The following is a 23,698-nucleotide window of genomic DNA, read 5'->3' on the forward strand; positions in this document are numbered from 1 at the left end:
GCTATTTTGTTATATGTTGCTAAGGTTTTTGTGACATTAATGTCTTAGGATCGAGTTTTGGTTATTGCAAGTTAGCGAATTAAAGTTGCTGCTATGACTGTAGATATAGTGGAGCTGTGGTTGTGGCTGCCGCTGTTGCTAACCAAGGAAAATAAGGTTTTTAGATGTGTTTGGTTTTGTGGGTTTCGACTATTTGAGGGAGGATTTTTCTTAAAACTTATTTCATATTACAGAATTATTATAAATTGATATTGATGCAAAAAATATATATTTGGTGATTATGTGAGTCTTATAGATTGAATTGAGTTGCTTTGGATGAATGAAATTGGTTTCTAGATTGAATTGTTGATTTCTTGGGTCGGTGTGCAAGTGTTGATAAAAAAATTGATTTTGAAAGTTGATTCGATTAAATATTTTGAAAAGTGGTTTTCTTGGTTTTTGAGTTGATTTTTGAAAATGAATCGACATTGAAAATGGTTTAATATTGAAAATGATTTGATATTGAAACTGAGTTGGCATTGGAAATGGTTTGATATTGAAAATAACTTGATATTGGAAAAAAATTGAGAAATGTTCAGATGGGACCCGTAAAGAGTGACAAAATCCGAGTTTTATGGGACGTACGGCCAAAATTTTCATAAAAATAAGAGAATTTGTTTGAAGTGTTATTTGGAAAACTTGGGTTGAAGAATTATTTTATTTGATTTTGATTAACTATGGAAAAGATTGTATTTTTGGGGTGTTTTAATGAATTTTAGAGTAAGTGTTCCAAAATAAGCGATTATGTTTCAACTGAGATTTTGATTGGAAAGTAAGAATGGCTTTGGATCTTTTTGGGAAGAGTTTTTGAAAAATTGGTTAAACAAAAAGAGTTTCGTTTGTTTACTTTAATTAAAGGGTTGTATTTTGGAAAGTATTTAGTGAATTTAAAATATTTGATTTTGATTTGGCATAGCAAAATAATTTACGAGTCTCTTAAGAATGTTTTAAACTTAGAAATAAAATTGAAACCAGTTCTAGAAACTCGTTTTAAATAAAGGTGATTTTACAGTTGTGTTAAGTTGAGATTTTAAAAAGGGTGAAATAAAGATTTAACTGTTTTCAAAAGAAGGAATTTGGAAAAAAAGCTATTTTAAAATGTTATGTTTTCGTGCTAATTTCATAAATGTTAGAGGCTTTGTTTTGAAAATCTTATTTGGTTGATTTTGATTGTAGAAGCTATAATTTAAGGATTCTTAATGGAATAGATTTCGAGACTTTTTGAAAATGTATTAACTTAAAAGTGAAGCTAGAAATTATTTTGAAAAAATTTTGTAAGTTTGGAATAAAATGAGATTGGTTGTCGCTCCCCTAAGGTCTTGAGACTCTGCCATAGAAATTAACTAATAAATCATGATTTAAAGTGATTGATTTGAGAATAAATCATTTTTTAGCCTTTTAAAAAAGGTTTAAACTTGAAATGATTTTGAAGTTAGTTCGAGAATTTTTGTTAGGAGTCGTGATTGTAATGTTTATAAGTTATTTGTATAAAGGACTTGTAATATTATTATGTGTGTGTGTGTTTATATATATATATATATATATATATATATATATATATATATATATATATAAATATATATATATATAAGAAGTGCTGTGATTGGTTTGTATGTATGTACGTATGTATGTTTTCAAGAAAAGTATTCCCGATTTTTATAAGAAAATATCGATACGGTTTTGATTTAAAAAGGCTCCTATTGTATTATTAAGTATATGAAAGTTGTCATAATATGCTAACTATTAGAGTGGCGCAGCCAGAAGCGTGACATTTTGTAGTAAGGGTGTTACTGGTGCGCAAAATTAGAACTCGTACAACTTTACCAGCAAGTGCACCGGATCATCCAAGTAATACCTCAGGTGAGTGAGGGTCGATCCCACGAGAATTGTTGGATTAAGCAAGCAATAGTTATCTTACTGGGCTTAGTCAAGCGAACAGTAAAGAGATTTGTTGTTGAAAATGTGATGAGCGGATAATTTATACGCTTTTTGGCATTGTTTTTAGGTAGTTTTTAGTAAGTTCAAGTTACTTTTAGGGATCTTTTCATTAGTTTTTATGTTAAATTCACATTTCTGGACTTTACTATGAGTTTGTGTGTTTTTCTGTGATTTCAGGTAATTTCTGGCTGAAATTGAGGGACTTGAGCAAAACTCTGAAAAAGGCTAACAAAAGGACTGCTGATGCTGTTGGAATCTGACCTCCCTGCACTCGAAATAGATTTTCTGGAGTTACAGAACTCCAAATGGCACACTCTCAACGACGTTGGAAAGTAGACATCCAGAGCTTTCCAGCAATATATAATAGTCCATACTTTATTCAGAAATTGACGATGTAACTTGGTGTTGAACGCCAAGTACATGCTGCTGTCTGGAGTTAAACGCCAGAAAAACATCATGATCCGGAGTTGAACGCCCAAAACACGTTATAACTTGGAGTTCAACTCCAAGAAAAGCCTCAGCTCGTGGATAGATCAAGCTCAGCCCAAACATACACCAAGTGGGCCCCGGAAGTGGATTTATGCATCAATTACTTACTCATGTAAACCCTAGTAGCTAGTCTAGTATATATAGGACATTTAACTATTGTATTAGATATCTTTTGATCACTTTAGATCTGAAGAGCATCTTGGGACGATTAGTTCTCAGATCATGGGGGCTGGCCATTCGGCCATGCCTGAACCTTTCACTTATGTATTTTCAACGGTGGAGTTTCTGCACACCATAGATTAAGGGTGTGGAGCTCTGCTGTACCTCAAGTTTCAATACAATTATTATTACTTTTTATTCAATTCTCTTTTATTCTTATTCCAAGATATACGTTGCACTTCACTTTGATGAATGTGATGATCCGTGACACTCATCATCATTCTCACCTATGAACGCGCGTGATTGACAACCACTTCCGTTCTACCTTAGGCTGGGCGCATATCTCTTAGATTCCCCAACAGAATCTTCGTGGTATAAGCTAGAATTGATGGCGGCATTCATAAGGATCCGGAAAGTCTAAACCTTGTCTATGGTATTCCGAGTAGGATTCTGGGATTGAATGACTGTGACGAGCTTCAAACTCCTGAAGGCTGGGCATTAGTGACAAACGCAAAAGAATCAAGGGATTCTATTCCAACCTGATTGAGAACCGACAGATGATTAGCCGTGCCGTGACAGAGCATAGGACCATTTTCACAGAGAGGATGTGATGTAGCCATTGACAACGGTGATGCCCTAGATACAGCTTGCCATGGAAAGGAGTAAGAAGGATTGGATGAAAGCAATGAGAAAGTAGAGATTCAAGAGGAGCACATCATCTCCATACGCTTATCTGAAATTTCCACTATTGATTTACATAAGTATTCCTATCTTATTTTATTTTCTATTTATTATTAATTTTCGAAACCCATAACCATTTAATCTGCCTAACTGAGAGTTACAAGGTGACCATAGCTTGCTTCATACCAACAATCTCTGTGGGATCGACCCTTACTCACGTAAGGTATTACTTGGATGACCCAGTACACTTGCTGGTTAAGTTGAACGAAGTTGTGAACCATGGTATTGGCATAATGTTTTTGGCGCCATTACCAGGGAATGAAAAGCAATGAATTTTGCAAAATGGAATAACACATGATTAACAATTTCGTCCACCAAGTTTTTACCGCCGTTGCCGGGGAACAATCAATTTCGAACAACAATTCAAACAATTGTTTCCAACCCACAATGGTGCCAAGTTTTTAATCCGGCAACACCACCAAGTTTTTGGCGCTGTTTCCGGAGATTGTTCGAGTATGGACAACTGACGGTTCATCTTGTTGCTCAGATTAGGTAATTTTCTTTTCAAAAACTTTTTCAAAATTTTTCTTTATTTTTCATTTTTTCCAAACTATATTTTCGAAAAAAAATTTAATAAAAATACAAAAAAATTAGAAAATCATAAAAACCAAAAATATTTTGTGTTTCTTGTTTGAGTCTTGAGTCAATTTTTAAGTTTGGTGTCAATTGCATGTTTTTAAAATTTATGCATTAATTTTTCGAAAATTTCATGCATTCATAGTGTTCTTCATGATCTTCAAGTTGTTCTGGTAAGTCTTCTTGTTTGATCTTGATGTTTTCTTGTTTTGTGTTGTTTGTTGTTTTTCATATGCATTTTTCGTTTGTTAGAGTCCATGCATTAAAGATTTCTAAGTTTGGTGTCTTGCATGTTTTCTTTGCATCAAAAAATTTTTCAAAAATATGTTCTTGATGTTCATCATGATCTTCAAAGTGTTCTTGGTGTTCATCTTGACATTCATAGCATTCTTGCATGTATTCATTGTTTTGATCTAAAAATTTCATGCATTGAGTAATTTTGTTGTTTTTCTCTCTCATAATTAAAAATTCAAAAATCAAAAAAATATCTTTTCCTTATTTCCCTCCAAAATTTCGAAATTTTGGGTTGACTTGGTCGAAAATTTTCAAAATTAGTTGTTTCTTACAAGTCAAGTCAAATTTTCAAAAAAAAAAATTTAAAATCTTATCTTTTCAAAATCTTTTTCAAAAATCATATCTTTTCCAATTTTTCCTCTTTTTCGAAAATTTCAAAAATCTTTTTCAAAATATTTTCAAAATATTTTTCTTATCTTTTATATCATATTTTCGAAAATATGCTAACAATTAATGTGATTGATTCAAAAATTTGAAGTTTGTTACTTTCTTGTTAAGAAAGGTTCAATCTTTAAGTTCTAGAATCTTATCTTGTAGTTTCTTGTTAGTTAAGTCATTTTAAAAATTAAATCTTTTTCAAAATATCTTTTTCTTAAAATTTTTATCTTATCTTTTTCAAAAATTTTATCTTTTTCAAAATGTGATTTCAAAATATCTTATCTAACTTCTTATCTTCTTATCTTTTTAAAATTTGATTTCAAATCTTTTTTCAATCAACTAACTAACTTTTTGTTTGTTTCTTATCTCTTTCAAAACCACCTAACTACTTTTCCCTCTCTAATTTTCGAAAATATCTCATCCCTTTTTCAAAAATTCTTTTTAATTAATTTAATTGTTTTAATTTTAATTCTATCTTATCATTTAATTTTCGAAAATTCTAACCCTTTTTTTAAAAAAAATTATTTTCGAAAATTCTCCCTCTCTTTTCTTATTTTATTTAATTATTTAATTACTAACACTTCTCTTCACCTCTCTTCATCTAAAAATCCGAACCATTCTCCTTTCCTTATCCCCTTTCTTCTTCAACTAACATAAAGGAATCTCTATACTGTGACATAGAGGATTCCTCTTCCTTTTCTTGTTTTCTTCTCTTTCATATGAGCAGGAACAGGGAAAAAGGAACTCTTGTTGAAATTGATCCAGAACCTGAAAGGACTCTGAAGAGGAAATTAAGAGAAGCTAAATTACATTATTCTAAAGGTAACCTTTCAGAAATTTTTGAACAAGAGAAGGAGATGGCAGCCAAAAATAATAATAATGCAAGGAGAATGCTTGGTGATTTCACAAAGCCAACGTCCAAGTTTGATGGAAGAAGCATCTCCATTCTTGCCATTGGAGCCAATAACTTTGAGCTGAAACCTCAGCTAGTTGCCTTAATGCAACAAAACTGCAAGTTTTATGGACTTCCATCTGAAGATCTTTATCAGTTTTTAACTGAGTTCTTGCAGATCTGTGAGACTGTAAAGACGAATGGAGTTGATCCTGAAGTCTACAGACTCATGCTTTTCCCTTTTGCTGTAAGAGACAGAGCTAGAATATGGTTGGATTCACAACCTAAGGATAGCCTGGACTCCTGGGATAAGCTGGTCACTGCCTTCTTGGATAAATTCTTTCCTCCTCAAAAGCTGAGCAAGCTGAGAGTGGATGTTCAAACCTTCAAACAAAAAGATGGTGAATCCCTCTATGAAGCTTGGGAAAGATACAAGAAGCTGACCAAAAGATGTCCATCTGACATGTTTTCAGAATGGACCATATTAGATATATTATATTATGGTCTATCTGAATTTTCAAAAATGTCATTGGACCATTCTGCAGGTGGATCTATTCACCTAAAGAAAACGCCTGAAGAGGCTCAAGAGCTCATTGACATGGTTGCAAAGAACCAATTCATGTACACTTCTGAGAGGAATTCCGTGAATAATGGGATACCTCAGAAGAAAGGAGTTCTTGAAATTGATGCTCTGAATGCCATATTGGCTCAGAACAAAGTGTTGACTCAACAGGTCAACATGATCTCTCAAAATCTGAATGGATGGCAACATGCATCCAACAGTACTAGAGAGGCAGCTTCTGAAGAAGTTTATGATCCTGAGAACCCTGCCATGGCAGAGGTTAATTACATGGGTGAACCTTATGGAAACACCTATAACTCATCATGGAGAAATCATCCAAATTTCTCATGGAAGGATCAACAGAAGCCTCAACAAGGCTTTAACAATGGTGGACGCAATAGGCTGAGCAATAGCAAGCCATATCCATCATCTTCTCAGCAACAGACAGAGAATTCTGAACAAAACACCTCTAATTTAGCCAATCTAGTCTCTGATCTGTCAAAAGCCACTTTCAGTTTCATGAGTGAAACAAGATCCTCCATCAGAAATCTGGAGGCACAAGTGGGCCAGCTGAGTAAGAAAGTCATTGAAACTCCTCCTAGTATTCTCCCAAGCAATACAGAAGAGAATCCAAAAGGAGAGTGCAAGGCCATTGATATAATCAATGTGGCCGAATGCACAAGGGAGGAGGAGGACGAAAATCCTAGTGAGGAAGACCTCCTGGGACGTCCCTCAAGCAAGAAGGAGTTTCCTATTAGGGATCCAAAGGAATCTGAGGCTCATATAGAGACCATAGAGATTCCATTAAATCTCCTTCTGCCATTCATGAGCTCTGAAGACTATTCTTCTTCTGAAGAGGATGAAGATGTAACTGGAGAGCAAGTTGCTCAATACTTAGGAGCTATCATGAAGCTGAATGCCAAGTTGTTTGGTAATGAGACTTGGGAAAGTGAACCTCCCTTGCTCATTAGTGAACTAGATACCTGGATTCAGTAAATTCTACCTCAAAAGAAACAAGATCCTGGCAAGTTTTTGATACCTTGTACCATAGGCACCATAACCTTTGAAAAAGCTCTGTGTGATCTGGGGTCAGGGATAAATCTTATGCCATTCTCTGTAATGGAGAAGCTGGGGATCATTGAGGTACAACCTGCCTTGTTCGCATTACAATTGGCAGACAAGTCATTGAGACAAGCTTATGGAATAGTAGAGGACGTGTTAGTAAAGGTTGAAGGCCTTTACATCCCTGCTGATTTCATAATCTTAGACACTAGGAAGGAAGAGGATGATTGCATCATCCTTGGAAGACCTTTCCTAGCCACAGCAGGAGCTGTGATAGATGTCAACAGAGGTGAATTAGTCCTTCAATTGAATGGGGACTACCTTGTGTTTAAGGCACATGGCCATCCCTCTGTGACAAAAGAGAGTAAGCATGAAGAGCTTCTCTCAGTTCAGAGTCAAGAAGAGCCCACACAGTCAAACTCTAAGTTTGGTGTTGTGAGGCCACAACCAAACTCTAAGTTTGGTGTTAAGACCCCATATCCAAACTCTAAGTTTGGTGTTGGGACTATACAACATTGACTTGATCACCTTGTGGCTCCATGAGAGCCACTGTCAAGCTATTGACATTAAAGAAGTGCTTGTTGGGAGGCAACCCAATTTTATTTATCTAATTTTTATTTTATTTTATTTTTATTTTGTGTTTTATTAGGTACATGATCATGAGGAGTCACGAAAAAAATCATAAAAATTAAAAACAGAGTCAAAAACAGCAGAAAAAAATTCGCACCCTGGAGGAAGCACAAGCTGGCGTTCAATGCCAGGGAGATGCATCTGGCTGGCGTTCAACGCCAGAACAAAGCATCATTCTGGTGCTGAATGCCAGAAACAAGCAACATTCTGGCGCTGAATGCCAGGAATGTGCCTAAAGAAGAAAAACTGGCGCTGAACGCCAGTAACAAGCATGAAACTGGCGTTCAACGCCAGAAACATGCTTTACATGGACGTTGAATGCCCAGAATGTGCACCACACGGCGTTTAAACGCCAGAATGGTGTGCAAAGGCATTTTACATGCCTATTTGGTGCAGGGATGGAATTCCTTGACACCTCAGGATCTGTGGACCCCACAGGATCACCTCAGGATCTGTGGACCCCACAAGATCCCCACCTACTATATCCCCACCTTACCTCCTAATCCTATTTTTGTGATTTGTATTCCCCATGTCACACTTCCCAATAACTTTAATCTCTGAATCTCTCATCCATCCACCCTTTCCCAAAACCCTTCACCAATCACCTCAATCTCTCTTCCCAATTACCCCCTTCACCACTCACATCCATCCACTCTTCCCCATAAACCCCACCTACCTTCAAAAATTCAAAACCATTTTCCCACCCATTCCCACCCAAAATGGCCGAACATACCCTCCCCCCTCTCCCTATAAATACCCTTCCATTCTACTTCATTTTCACACAACACAAACCCCTCTTCTCCCACTTAGCCGAACCTACATCTCTCCCTCTGTACCATATTTTCTTCTTCTTCTTCTTCTCTTCTTTCTTCTCTTGCTCGAGGGCGAGCAACATTTTAAGTTTGGTGTGGTAAAAGCATAAGCTTTTTGTTTTTCCATTACCATCAATGGCACCTAAGGCCGGAGAATCCTCTAGAAAAGGAAAAGGGAAGACAAAAGCTTCCACCTCCGAGTCATGGGAGATGGAAAGATTCATCTCCAAGAGCCATCAAGACCACTTCTATGATGTTGTGGCAAAGAAGAAGGTGATCCCTGAGGTCCCTTTTAAGCTCAAGAAAAATGAGTATCCGGAAATCCGACATGAAATCCGAAGAAGAGGTTGGGAAGTCCTAACCAAGCCCATGCAACAAGTCAGAATCTTAATGGTTCAAGAGTTCTATGCCAATGCATGGATCACTAGGAACCATGATCAAAGTATGAACCCGAGTCCAAAGAATTATCTCACAATGGTTCGGGGGAAATACTTAGATTTTAGTCCGAAAAATGTGAGGTTAGCATTCCACTTGCCCATGATGCAAGGAGATGAACGCCCCTACACTAGAAGGGTCAACTTTAATCAAAGGTTGGACCAAGTCCTTATGGACATATGTGTGGAAGGAGCTCAATGGAAGAGAGACTCCAAAGGTAAGCCAATCCAACTAAAAAGACTGGACCTCAAGCCTGTGGCTAGAGGATGGTTGGAGTTCATTCAACGCTCCATCATTCCCACTAGCAACCGATCTGAAGTTAATGTGGATCGGGCCATCATGATTCATGGCATCATGATTGGAGAGGAAGTAGAAGTTCATGAGGTCATCTCCAATGAAATCTACAAAATAGCCGACAAGCCTTCACCCATGGCACGACTAGCTTTTCCTCACCTTATTTGCCATCTATGTTACTCAGTTGGAGTTATCATAGAAGGAGACATCTCCATTGAAGAGGATAAGCCCATCACTAAGAAGAGGATGGAGCAAGCAAGAGAGACCCTTCACGGTTCTCAAGAGATGCATGAGGAAGCTCATCATCAAGAAATCCCTGAGATGCCTCAAGGGATGCACTTTCCTCCCAACAACTATTGGGAACAACTCAACACTTCCTTAGAAGATTTGAGCCACAATGTTGAACAACTAAGGGTGGAACATCATGAGCACTCCATCATTCTCCATGAAATAAGAGAAGATCAAAGAGCAATGAGGGAGGAGCAACAAAGGCAAGGAAGGGACATAGAAGAGCTTAAGAACATCATTGGTCCTTCAAGAAGAAGACGCCACTAAAGGTGGATTCATTCCTTGTTCTTTATGTAGAACCTATGCACAATTACTCAAGAGGGGGGGGGGGGTGAATTGAGTATTGCAACAATAATGAATCTTTTTGCGAAAGTTAAAGACAATATACAAAAGTGTTATTGTACTAGTATTTTTCCAAGAGCTTAACTCAATTGCTAAGCATTTATAAGGAGCTTTTACTTTCCAATAGACACCAACTCAAATAAATTGATCAAGTTTTTCACCAATCGGACTTAAGCTATTCCTTAAGTACTTACGAAGCTACTTTTCGATCACAATTTATTTGCTCAAAGGTAAAAGACAATAATATTGAAGAGATGAGTTTGGAGAGATGCAAACGCTATTTAGAGTGGTTCGGCACAATCCTTGTCCTACGTCCACTTTCTTTCTCAATCGCTATTGAGAAGTTCCACTATTGCCAAGCTTCAAGGTGCTCGCGCAAAACCTTTTACAATCCGAGTCCTTAGTTTCTAACACCTCACGGTATATGATCACCACTCGTATACTAACCCACTCCACTTAGAGATACCTTCTCTAAGATTTGCCTTGAGTACTTAGTATACCTCTTTGGTATCCTCACCGACTATAGTGTTTATAACTCTTGACTCAACCTTGGAGATCACACTCCAATTTACAAAGTGTACAAGAAAACAATTCTCAAAGAATTGTTGAGACGAAATGAGTACTCTCTAGAAGAGTGTATGATTACAAGTTTAGCACTATTGAACCAATTGATATTGCTCTCTCAAATTGTGTATTATAACACCTTAAAAATGTGTAGAATGAAAGAATATAAACAAGATAGTTTGCAAATACTCAAGTATCTGAAATAAGGCTTCAATCCATCTATTTATAGACTCCCCAAACCTTAGAAACGTTGGGGAGTTAATGGGATGGAGCCTTTTTGTCAAAACTAGCCGTTTTTTATGTTTTTGAATCATTTGCATCGATGCATAACACTTTGCATCGATGCAAATGTGTCTTTGAAGCTGAAATTTGAATTTTCAGCTAGGTTGCATCGATGCAAACATCTTTGCATCGATGCAAACATCTTTGCATCGATGCAACAAGTCGTCGCATGCTTTGCATCGATGCAAGATGAGTGTGCATCGATGCAAACCTTAAAGAATGGCTTAAAATCACTTCAAAATACTTAGGATTGATCTCAAACTTGTTGGAGTCAATTCCTATGCTTTTGTACCTTTGAAAACAAGTTTTAAACCATTTGGCTAGCATCGAATTGCAAGATGTGCATCAAAACATTTTGTGAGTGTGTGTTGAGAGATTTAGCAATTGGTTCTTAACAAGAAGTTACCTAAGTCCTAAGACACTATACTTGTCTTCAAATGTTGTGGACTTGAGTTTCTTGTTGTTGTTGTGTTGCTTTCAACTCTTCATTCCTCAACGTTGAATGTTGGTTGATCTTTCAACATGCTTGTTCATTCAAGTTGTTTGTTGGTTTGTCTTTCATGTCGTTTGTTGGTTTGTCATTCATCAAAACCTACGAATACAAACTTCGCATACAAGCAACATGATTTACACTTTATTTCTTTCTGTTTTCGGTTTTTAATGTTGTGTTTATCCATGATTTGTGTCTTTACTTCATGATCATTAGTATGTAACCATGCCTTAAAGCTATGAATAAATCCATTAATCCTTCACCTCTCTTAAATGAAAAATGTTTTAATTCAAAAGAACAAGAAGTACATGAATTTCGAATTTATCCTTGAATTTAATTTAATTATATTGATGTGGTGACAATACTTTTGTTTTCTGAATGAATGCTTGAACAGTGCATATGTCTTTTGATCTTGTTGTTTATGAATGTTAAAATTGTTGGCTCTTGAAAGAATGATGAACAAAGAGAAATGTTATTGATGATCTGAAAAATCATGAAATTGATTCTTGAAGCAAGAAAAAGCAGTGAAAAAGAAGAAGCTTGCGAAAAAAAATGGCAAAAAAAAATAGAAAGAAAAAGAAAAAGCAAGCAAAAAAAGCCAATAGCCCTTAAAACAAAAAGGCAAGGGTAAAAAGGATCCAAGGCTTTGAGCATTAATGGATAGGAGGGCCTAAGGAAATAAAATCCAGGCCTAAGCGGCTAAATCAAGCTGTCCCTAACCATGTGCTTGTGTCATGAAGGTCCAAGTGAAAAGCTTGAGACTGAGTGGTTAAAGTCGTGATCCAAAGCAAAAAAAGTGTGCTTAAGAGCTCTGGACACCTCTAACTGGGGACTCTAGCAAAGCTGAGTCACAATCTGAAAAGGTTCACCCAGTTATGTGTCTGTGGTATTTATGTATCCGGTGGTAATACTGGAAAACAAAGTGCTTGGGGCCACGGCCAAGACTCATAAGTAGCTGTGTTCAAGAATCAACATGCTTAACTAGGAAAGTCAATAACACTATCCGAAATTCTAAGTTCCTAGAGAAGCCAATCATTCTAAACTTCAAAGGAAAAAGTGAGATGCCAAAACAGTTCAGAAGCAAAAAGCTACAAGTCCCGCTCATCTAATTATAATTAATATTCATTGATATTCTGGAATTTATAGTATATTCTCTTGTTTTTATCCAATTGAGTTTCAGTTGCTTGGGGACAAGCAACAATTTAAGTTTGGTGTTGTGATGAGCGGATAATTTATACGCTTTTTGGCATTGTTTTTAGGTAGTTTTTAGTAAGTTCAAGCTACTTTTAGGGATCTTTTCATTAGTTTTTATGTTAAATTCACATTTTTGGACTTTACTATGAGTTTGTGTGTTTTTCTGTGATTTCAGGTAATTTCTGGCTGAAATTGAGGGACTTGAGCAAAACTCTGAAAAAGGCTGACAAAAGGACTGCTGATGCTGTTGGAATCTAACCTCCCTGCACTCGAAATGAATTTTCTGGAGCTACAGAACTCCAAATGGCGCACTCTCAACGGCGTTAGAAAGTAGACATCCAGAGCTTTCCAGAAATATATAATAGTCCATACTTTATTCAGAAATTGATGACGTAACTTGGCGTTGAACGCCAAGTACATGCTGCTGTCTGGAGTTAAACGCCAGAAAAACGTCATGATCCGGAGTTGAACGCCCAAAACACGTTATAACTTGGAGTTCAACTCCAAGAAAAGCCTCAGCTCGTGGATAGATCAAGCTCAGCCCAAACATACACCAAGTGGGCCCCGAAAGTGGATTTATGCATCAATTACTTACTCATGTAAACCCTAGTAGCTAGTCTAGTAAATATAGGACATTTAACTATTGTATTAGATATCTTTTGATCACTTTAGATCTGAAGAGCATCTTGGGATGATTAGTTCTCAGATCATGGGGGCTGGCCATTCGGCCATGCCTGAACCTTTCACTTATGTATTTTCAACGGTGGAGTTTCTGCACACCATAGATTAAGGGTGTGGAGCTCTGCTGTACCTCAAGTTTCAATACAATTATTATTACTTTTTATTCAATTCTCTTTTATTCTTATTCCAAGATATACGTTGCACTTCACTTTGATGAATGTGATGATCCGTGACACTCATCATCATTCTCACCTATGAACGCGCGTGATTGACAACCACTTCCGTTCTACCTTAGGCTGGGCGCATATCTCTTAGATTCTCCAACAGAATCTTCGTGGTATAAGCTAGAATTGATGGCGGCATTCATGAGGATCCGGAAAGTCTAAACCTTGTCTATGGTATTCTGAGTAGAATTCTGGGATTGAATGACTGTGACGAGCTTCAAACTGCTGAAGGCTGGGCGTTAGTGACAAACGCAAAAGAATCAAGGGATTCTATTCCAACCTGATTGAGAACCGACAGATGATTAGCCGTGCCGTGACAGAGCATAGGACCATTTTCACTAAGAGGATGGGATGTAGCCATTGACAACGGTGATGCCCTACATACAGCTTTCCATGGAAAGGAGTAAGAAGGATTGGATGAAAGCAATGAGAAAGTAGAGATTCAAGAGGAACACAGCATCTCCATACGCCTATCTGAAATTTCCACTATTGATTTACATAAGTATTCCTATCTTATTTTATTTTCTATTTATTATTAATTTTCGAAACCCATAACCATTTAATCTGCCTAACTGAGATTTACAAGGTGACCATAGCTTGCTTCATACCAACAATCTCTGTGGGATCGACCCTTACTCATGTAAGGTATTACTTGGATGACCCAGTACACTTGCTGGTTAAGTTGAACGAAGTTGTGAACCATGGTATTGGCATCATGTTTTTGGCGCCATTACCAGGGAATGAAAAGCAATGAATTTTGCAAAATGGAATAACACATGAATAACAATTTCGTCCACCAAAATGCATAAGACAAGTAAATAGGAATTGCAATAAAAGGTTGGTGTAAAATCAATATAAGAAAACAGTTAAGGTCTCGGAGATGTTTATCTTTCCGGATTAAAACTTCTTACTAAATATTTTAACAATGAATGATTCATTCTATGGCAAACTGTAAGTGATTAAACCCTAATTCCTTAGCAATTTAATCTCCTCTAATACTCATCAAATGCCATGGTCAGTGGTCATTCAATTCGAATTGGAGGGTAAAGTTCAGAAAACTAGTTTATACCACAAAGGCCATAATCACCCCAGATCTCGACTGAAAAGATATTCCCATGTCCCCATCGAGCTGTGGATTAGCTGTTTAGGAGGTGTGTTCTCAAGCTGTAGTTCAAGAAACCTTGGTCAAAGTATCACCAAAACTCAAGTAGAAAAAGGGTCATACTTCCGTTCCACCTAATTCCATTATATTAAGAACGAGACACACCTTAGAATTAAATCAAACATATATTAAAATAGAAGAGTAATAATATTAATCCATAAAAATAAACAGAGCTCATAACCTTAACCAGGAGGTTTAGTTGCTCATAACTTTACAAAGAAAATAGGTTTCTGAAAAGATACGGAAGGAAGAAGATCTCCTCTAAACCTAATGGATCTTCTCCTATAAATACTTACCTAATAATAAATGCTAAAACCTAAAAGATATTATTTTAAAATAAAAATTACAAAGGTAAAATAAGATAAGCCTAAGAAGTGCTAAATCCACTTGGAGTCCCAATAGGTGAGTGGCTTGGACAACAAGCTGGTGTTCAACGCCAGGATTGGGCGTTGAACACCCAGAAGGGAGTTGCGCCTCTGACTTCATGCTCCCTTGCTGGCGTTGAACGCCAGGTTGGCGTTCAGCGCCCAAGGGGGAGCTGACAGCACTTTTGTTTCTTGCTCTAGGCTTTTCCAAACTGCTCTGAATTTCACCTAAAACCACAAAAACATAAGAAAAACTCAAAGTAGCATCCAAAGGTAAATTGTGCACTAAAATATAGTAAAACTAAAACCAAAATAAAAACAACTAGAAAAGGGTATAAGATGCTCACGCATCAGTTACATATTTCTTTTGCTAGCAAGAAGACATGATGTAAAGAAAATATTATTTTTCATATAAATATGAGATGGAATGGGTCTCATATATACTTTAGTTATCTAAATGTAATATTTTGATGTCTTTTGTACTTTTTTAAGAGACTTTACCTGTAATTACATGTAATGGATAAATTACACCCTATTTTGATTTGTGTTATTTGAATTAAAAACATATCTAGCTTATAATGTAAATTGTATGATTTATATTTCTTGAATTTGTCTTTTTTAGAATTATTTTGTGATTACATAATTTTAGGATATACTTATGCTTTTAAAAAAATAAATCTCAAAAAAGCAGAGTAAGCTATGGTCACAATTTTAAAATAGCATGACCATAGAGTAAGCTATGGTCATCCTAAAACCGTGACTATAGATTAGGTTATGGTCACGGTTTTACAAAAGGGTGACCATAGAGTAAGATATGGTCACAGTTTTAAAATAGAGTGACCATAGATAAGCTATGGTCACGCTAAAACCATGACCATAGATTAGCCTATGGTCACGGTTAAAACATGGTTGACTATAGAGTAAGCTATGGTCACAGTTTTAAAATAGGGTTACCATAGATAAGTTATGGTCATGCTAAAACTGTGACCATAGATAAGACTATGGTCACGATTTTTTAAAAGAGTGATCATAGAGTAAGCTATGATCACGGTTTTAAAATAGGGTGGTTACGCTAAAACCTTAACCATAGATTAGCCTATGATCATGATTTTACAAAAGGGTGACCATAAAGTAGGCTATGGTCACAGTGTTTAAATAGAGTGACCATAGATAAGCTATGGTCACGGTTTCACAAAAGGGTGACCATAGAGTAAGTTACGGTCACGGTTTGAACAGGGATGACCATAGAGTAGGCTGTGGTCACGGTTTTAAAATAGGTAAGCTATGATCATGATTTTAAAATATCATAACCATAGATAAGTTATAGTCATAATTTACAAAAGGGTGACCACTCACTGTTTTTATGCGTGACCACAGAGTAACCTATGGTCACGGTAAAAAAACGTGGCCTAAAGTGTCAGAATTTAAATATTGTAACCGTGACCATAGATAAAAAAAACTCTGACCATAGACCTATGGTCACCCTTTTCACTAGCTATGATCATGGTTTTTTTTTATAGTGCATGGACTTTCGTGGCTAAGGGTGGCCACAAGTTGACCGGCCACTAGTGTACTGACATGTAGCATGTTCTATTGTTTAATGGAAGCGTATTTTAAAAATGATGAGGAACATTAGCTTAAAATGAAGTGTGGTAATTTTTTTTAACCATGAGGACAATTTGCACAATTTCTTTTTTGTTTGGATGTGGCCTAAGTAAACAAGATTAACCAGGCCAAAGACTTGAACCACCCTATCAAGACAACTCTTAGCACTCATTGAAGGTTCTCTTCTACACTAGGTAGCTATCACCGTCTTTGAATGCTGCTTCAAAAACAAGAGTTTGTATCTCACCTCTTCAAAAATGTCGCGCCTCTTTAAGAATGGCGCTTCCATAATCGCAGGTGCTGCTGCCATTCCATCTTCGAAGAAAAGAATGAAGGTCTCGAATGATGGAAGATGTTCCACTCCCATCAATTGTAGCTGATGCTCATCTGACCGCTGCATCTGCTGGCAATTTAGGTTATTTGACATAAAAATAGACGTTTCTCATTTGAGCCTTCCATTGCATGGATCAAAAATGGGAGAAAGACAAGGCTTTTGTACTTTCAATTTCCTTTCATTGTAAATTCTTAAGTTAAAGAGATGTAGAGATGGAAAATGAGATGGAAATTGAATAAAGAAAATTTAAGACAGAAGTATAAATGGACTATTATATATGAGAAAATTAATTGATATAACTAAATGGACATGGGTTAAGACAATTGATTCGAACTTAAACCATATAGAAGCGATTAAGAAAAAATGAGAAAGAGCTTGACAAGTGTCACGGATCATCACATTCATCAAGTTGAAGAACAAGTGATATCTTGGACAAAGAACAAGCGGAATTGAATAGAAGAACAATAGTAATTGCATTAATACTCGAGGTACAGCAGAGCTCCACACCTTAATCTATGGTGTGTAGAAACTCCACCGTTGAAAATACATAAGAACAAGGTCTAGGCATGGCCGTGAGGCCAGCCCCCAAATGATCTAAGAACTAGATGTCCGAAGATGATCTAGAGATCTAAAGTGATCAAAAGATGAAAATACAATAGTAAAAGGTCCTACTTATAGGAAACTAGTAGCCTAAGGTGTACAAAGATGAGTAAATGACATAAAAATCCACTTCCGGGCCCACTTGGTGTGTGCTTGGGCTGAGCAATGAAGCATTTTCGTGTAGAGACTCTTCTTGGAGTTAAACGCCAGCTTTGGTGCCAGTTTGGGCGTTTAACTCCCATTTTGGTGCCAGTTCCGGCGTTTAACGCTGGAATTCCTGAGGGTGACTTTGAACGCCGGTTTGGGCCATCAAATCTTGGGCAAAGTATGGACTATCATATATTGCTGGAAAGCCCAGGATGTCTACTTTCCAACGCCGTTGAGAGCGCGCCAATTATGCTTCTGTAGCTCCAGAAAATCCACTTCGAGTGCAGGGAGGTCAGAATCCAACAGCATCTGCAGTCCTTTTCAGTCTCTGGGTCAGATTTTTGCTCAGGTCCCTCAATTTCAGCCAGAAAATACCTGAAATCATAGAAAAACACACAAACTCATAGTAAAGTCCAGAAAAGTGAATTTTAACTAAAAACTAATAAAAATATACTAAAAACTAACTAGATCATACTAAAAACATACTAAAAACAATGCCAAAAAGCGTACAAATTATCCGCTCATCACAACACCAAACTTAAATTGTTGCTTGTCCCCAAGCAACTGAAAATCAAATAAGATAAAAAGAAGAGAATATGAAATGAATTCCAAAAACATCTATGAAGATCAGAATTAATTAGATGAGCGGGGCTTTTAGCTTTTTGCTTCTGAACAGTTTTGGCATCTCACTCTATCCTTTGAAATTCAGAATGATTGGCTTCTTTAGGAACTCAGAATCCAGATGGTGCTATTGATTCTCCTAGTTAAGTATGATGATTCTTGAACACAGCTACTTATTGAGTCTTGGCTGTGGCCCAAAGCACTCTGTCTTCCAGTATTACCACCGGATACATACATGCCACAGACACATAATTGGGTGAACCTTTTCAGATTGTGACTCAGCTTTGCTAAAGTTCCCAATTAGAGGTGTCCAGGGTTCTTAAGCATACTCTTTTTGCCTTGGATCACAACTTTATTTCTTTCTTTTTCTTTCTTTTTTTCTTTCTTTTTCTCTTTCTTTTTTTTCGTTTTCTCTTTTTTTTTGTATTCACTGCTTTTTCTTGCTTCAAGAATCATTTTTATGATTTTTCAGATCCTCAGTAACATGTCTCCTTTTTCATCATTCTTTCAAGAGCCAACATTCATGAATCACAAATTCAAAAGACATATGCACTGTTTAAGCATACATTCAGAAAACAAAAGTGTTGCCACCACATCAAAATAATTAAACTGCTATAAAATTCAAAATTCATGCAATTCTTTTCTTTTTCAATTAAGAACATTTGTTTAAGAAAGGTGATGGATTCATAGGACATTCATAACTTTAAGGCATAGACACTAATGATCATAAGACACAAACATGGACAAACATAAAGCATAAATTTTCGAAAAACCAAGAAAATAAAGAACAAGGAGATTAAAGAACGGGTCCACCTTAGTGATGGCGGCTTGTTCTTCCTCTTGAAGGTCTTATGGAGTGCTTGAGCTCCTCAATGTCTCTTCCTTGTCTTTGTTGCTCCTCTCTCATGAGTCTTTGATCTTCTCTAATTTCATGGAGGATGATGGAATGTTCTTGGTGCTCCACCCTTAGTTGTCCCATGTTGGAACTCAATTCTCCTAGGGAGGTGTTTAGTTGCTCCCAATAGTCTTGTGGAGGAAAGTGCATCCCTTGAGGTATCTCAGGGATCTCATAATGAGAGGGGTCTCTTGTTTGCTCCATCCTTTTCTTGGTGATGGGCTTGTCCTCATCAATAAGGACGTCTCCCTCTATGTCAACTCCAACTGAATAACAGAGGTGACAAATGAGATGAGGAAAGGCTAACCTTGCTAAGGTAGAGGACTTATCCGCCACCTTATAGAGTTCTTGGGCTATAACCTCATGAACTTCCACTTCTTCTCCAATCATGATGCTATGGATCATGATGGCCCGGTCTAGAGTAACTTCGGACCGGTTGCTAGTGGGAATGATTGAGCGTTGGATAAACTCCAACCATCCTCTAGCCACGGGTTTGAGGTCATGCCTTCTCAATTGAACCGGCTTCCCTCTTGAATCTCTCTTCCATTGTGCGCCCTCTTCACATATGACTGTGAGGACTTGGTCCAACCTTTGATCAAAGTTGACCCTTCTAGTGTAAGGATGTTCATCTCCTTGCATCATAGGCAAGTTGAATGCCAACCTCAGATTTTCCGGACTAAAATCTAAGTATTTCCCCCGAACCATAGTAAGCCAATTCTTTGGATCCGGGTTCACACTTTGATCATGGTTCTTGGTGATCCATGCATTGGCATAGAACTCTTGAACCATCAAGATTCCGACTTGTTGAATGGGGTTGGTAAGAACTTCCCAACCTCTTCTTCGGATCTCATGTCGGATCTCCGGATATTCACTCTTTTTGAGTGAAAAAGGGACCTCGGGGGATCACCTTCTTCAAGGCCACAACTTCATAGAAGTGGTCTTGATGCACCCTTGAGATGAATCTCTCTATCTCCCATGCCTCGGAGGTGGAGGCTTTTGCCTTCCCTTTCCTCTTTCTAGAGGTTTCTCCGGCCTTGGATGCCATAAATGGTTATGGAAAAACAAAAAGCAATGCTTTTACCACACCAAACTTAAAAGGTTTGCTCGTCCTCGAGCAAAAGAAGAAAGAAGAGAGTAGAAGAAGAAGAAATGAGGAAGAAGGGAGTGGCTTAGTGTTCGGCCAAAGAGGGGGAGAAGTGGTGTTTATGTTGTGTGAAAATGAAGGGGTGAAGAAGGGTATATATAGGAGAGGGGGGGCTCATGGTTCGGTCATGTATGGGTGGGTTTGGGAGGGAAAGTGGTTTGAATTTGAAGGGTGAGGTAGGTGGGGTTTTATGAAGGATGAATGTGAGTGGTGAAGAGAAAGATGGGATTTGATAGGTGAAGGGTTTTTGGGGAAGAGGTATTGAGGTGATTGGTGAATGGGTGAGGAAGAAGAGAGAGAGTGGTGGGTTGGTGGGGATCCTGTGGGGTCCACAGATCCTGAGGTGTCAAGGAAAAGTCATCCCTGCACCAAATGGCATGCAAAAACACGTTTTGTGCCAAATCTGGCGTTAAACGCCGGACTGGTGCCCATTTCTGGCGTTTAACGCCAGGTTCTTGCCCTTTCCTGGCGTTTAACGCCAGTCTGGTGCCCCTTTCTGGCGTTAAACGCCCAGAATGGTGCCAGACTGGGCGTTAAACGCCCAACTGCTAACCTTACTGGCGTTTAAACGCCAGTAGGTTCTTCCTCCAGGGTGTGCTGTTTTTCTTCCTGTTTTTCATTCTGTTTTTGCTTTTTCAATTGATTTTGTGACTTCTCATGATCATCAACCTATAAAATAAAATAACAAAAGAAAATAGATAAAATATAACATTGGGTTGCCTCCCAACAAGCGCTTCTTTAATGTCAGTAGCTTGACAGAGGGCTCTCATGGAGCCTCACAGATACTCAGAGCAATGTTGGAACCTCCCAACACCAAACTTAGAGTTTGAATGTGGGGGTTCAACACCAAACTTAGAGTTTGGTTGTGGCCTCCCAACACCAAACTTAGAGTTTGACTGTGGGGGCTCTGCTTGACTCTGATTTGAGAGAAGCTCTTCATGCTTCTTCTCCATGGTGACAGAGGGGTATCCTTGAGCCTTAAACACAAAGGATTCTTCATTCACTTGAATGATCAGTTCGCCTCTATCAACATCAATCACAGCCTTTGCTGTGGCTAAGAAGGGTCTGCCAAGGATGATAGATTCATCCATGCACTTCCCAGTCTCTAGGACTATGAAATCAGCAGGGATGTAATGGTCTTCAATCTTCACCAAAACATCCTCTACAAGTCCATAAGCTTGTTTTCTTGAATTGTCTGCCATCTCTAGTGAGATTCTTGCAGCTTGTACCTCAAAGATCCCTAGCTTCTCCATTACAGAGAGAGGCATGAGGTTTACACTTGACCCTAAGTCACACAGAGCCTTGTTGAAGGTCATGGTGCCTATGGTGCAAGGTATGGAAAACTTCCCAGGATCTTGTCTCTTTTGAGGTAATTTCTGCCTAGACAAGTCATCCAGTTCTTTGGTGAGCAAAGGAGGTTCGTTCTCCCAAGTCTCATTTCCAAATAACTTGTCATTTAGCTTCATGATTGCTCCAAGGTATTTAGCAACTTGCTCTTCAGTGACATACTCATCCTCTTCAGAGGAGGAATACTCATCAGAGCTCATGAATGGCAGAAGTAACTCCAATGGAATCTCTATGGTCTCATTTTGAGCCTCAGATTCCCATGGTTCCTCATTTGGGAACTCAGTGGAGGTCAGTGCACGCCCACTGAGGTCTTCCTCAGTGGCGTTCACTTCCTCTCCTTCCTCTCCAAATTCGGCCATGTTGATGGCCTTGCACTCTCCTTTTGGATTTTCTTCTGTGTTGCTTGGAAGAGTACTTGGAGGGAGTTCAGTAACTTTCTTGCTCAGCTGTCCCACTTGTGCCTCCAAATTTCTAATGGAGGACCTTGTTTCAGTCATGAAACTTTGAGTGGTTTTGATTAGATCAGAGACCATGGTTGCTAAGTCAGAGGGGTTCTGCTTAGAATTCTCTGTCTGTTGCTGAGAAGATGATGGAAAAGGCTTGCCATTGCTAAACCTGTTTCTTCCACCATTATTGTTGTTAAAACCTTGTTGAGGTCTCTCTTGATTCTTCCATGAGAAATTTGGGTGATTTCTCCATGAAGAATTATAGGTGTTCCCATAGGGTTCTCCTAGGTAATTCACCTCTTCCATTGAAGGGTTCTCAGGATCATAGGCTTTTTCTTCAGATGAAGCATCCTTAGTACTGCTTGGTGCATTTTGCATTCCAGACAGACTTTGAGAAATCAAATTGACTTGTTGAGTCAATATCTTGTTCTGAGCCAAAATGGCATTCAGAGTATCAATCTCAAGAACTCCTTTCTTCTGATTTGTCCCATTATTCACAGGATTCCTTTCAGAAGTGTACATGAATTGGTTATTTGCAACCATTTCAATTAGCTCTTGAGCTTCTGTAGGCGTCTTCTTCAGATGAAGAGATCCTCCAGCAGAGCTATCCAAAGACATCTTGGATAGTTCAGAGAGACCATCATAGAAAATACCTATGATGCTCTATTCAGAAAGCATGTCAGAAGGACATTTTCTGATCAATTGTTTGTATCTTTCCCAAGCTTCATAGAGGGATTCTCCATCCTTCTGTCTGAAGGTTTGGACTTCCACTCTAAGCTTACTCAATTTTTGAGGTGGAAAGAACTTTGCCAAGAAGGCATTGACTAGCTTTTCCCATGAGTCCAGGCTTTCTTTAGGTTGTGAGTCCAACCATGTCCTAGCTCTGTCTCTTACAGCAAAAGGGAATAGCATAAGTCTGTAGACCTCAGGGTCTACCCCATTAGTCTTGACTGTGTCACAGATTTGCAAGAATTCAGCTAAGAACTGATGAGGATCTTCCAATGGAAGTCCATGGAACTTGCAATTCTGTTGCATTAGAGAAACTAATTGAGGCTTAAGCTCAAAGTTGTTTGCTCCAATGGCAGGGATAGAGATGCTTCTCCCATAGAAGTCGGGAGTAGGTGCAGTAAAGTCACCCAGCACCTTCCTTGCATTGTTGGCATTGTTGTTGTTTTCGGCTGCCATGGGTTCTTCTTCTTTAAAGAATTCGGTCAGGTCCTCAACAGAGAGTTGTGCCTTAGCTTCTCTTAGCTTTCGCTTCAAGGTCCTTTCAGGTTCAGGGTCAGCTTCAACAAGAATGCCTTTGTCTTTGCTCCTGCTCATATGAAAGAGAAGAGAACAAGAAAATATGGAATCCTCTATGTCACAGTATAGAGATTCCTTGAGGTGTCAGAGGAACAGAAAAATAGAAAGAAGAGGTAGAAGAATTCGAACTTAATTAGATAGAGTTCGAATTGTGCATTGAGAAGGAGTGGTACTCCCTAAATAGAAGGATGTGGGAAGAGAGGAAGAAATTTTTCGAAAATCAAGTGAAATATTTTGAAAACATTTTTTTTTAAAAAAAACTTTAATTGATTTTCGAAAATCAAGAGTGGGAAAGAAATCAAGTAATTTTTGAAAAAGATTTTGAAATTAGAAATCAAAAAGATATGATTTGAAAACTATT

At 37.9% G+C, this 23,698-nt stretch overlaps 2 non-coding genes across 2 annotated transcripts; one reads left to right on the top strand and one right to left on the bottom strand.

Annotated features, from left to right (window-relative positions):
* Positions 1 to 5,867: 5,867 nt before the first annotated feature.
* Positions 5,868 to 5,971, bottom strand: LOC130971889 (small nucleolar RNA R71). Its single transcript, XR_009083093.1, has one exon. It is a non-coding gene; the product is annotated as a small nucleolar RNA R71 (small nucleolar RNA).
* A 16,733-nt stretch (positions 5,972 to 22,704) lies between these two features.
* On the top strand, positions 22,705 to 22,812 carry LOC130972677 (small nucleolar RNA R71). The gene has a single exon (XR_009083841.1). It is a non-coding gene; the product is annotated as a small nucleolar RNA R71 (small nucleolar RNA).
* The last annotated feature ends 886 nt before the right edge of the window (positions 22,813 to 23,698 follow it).

Source organism: Arachis stenosperma, chromosome 3 (assembly GCF_014773155.1).
Source record: "Arachis stenosperma cultivar V10309 chromosome 3, arast.V10309.gnm1.PFL2, whole genome shotgun sequence".
NCBI classification, from domain to species: Eukaryota; Viridiplantae; Streptophyta; class Magnoliopsida; order Fabales; family Fabaceae; genus Arachis; species Arachis stenosperma.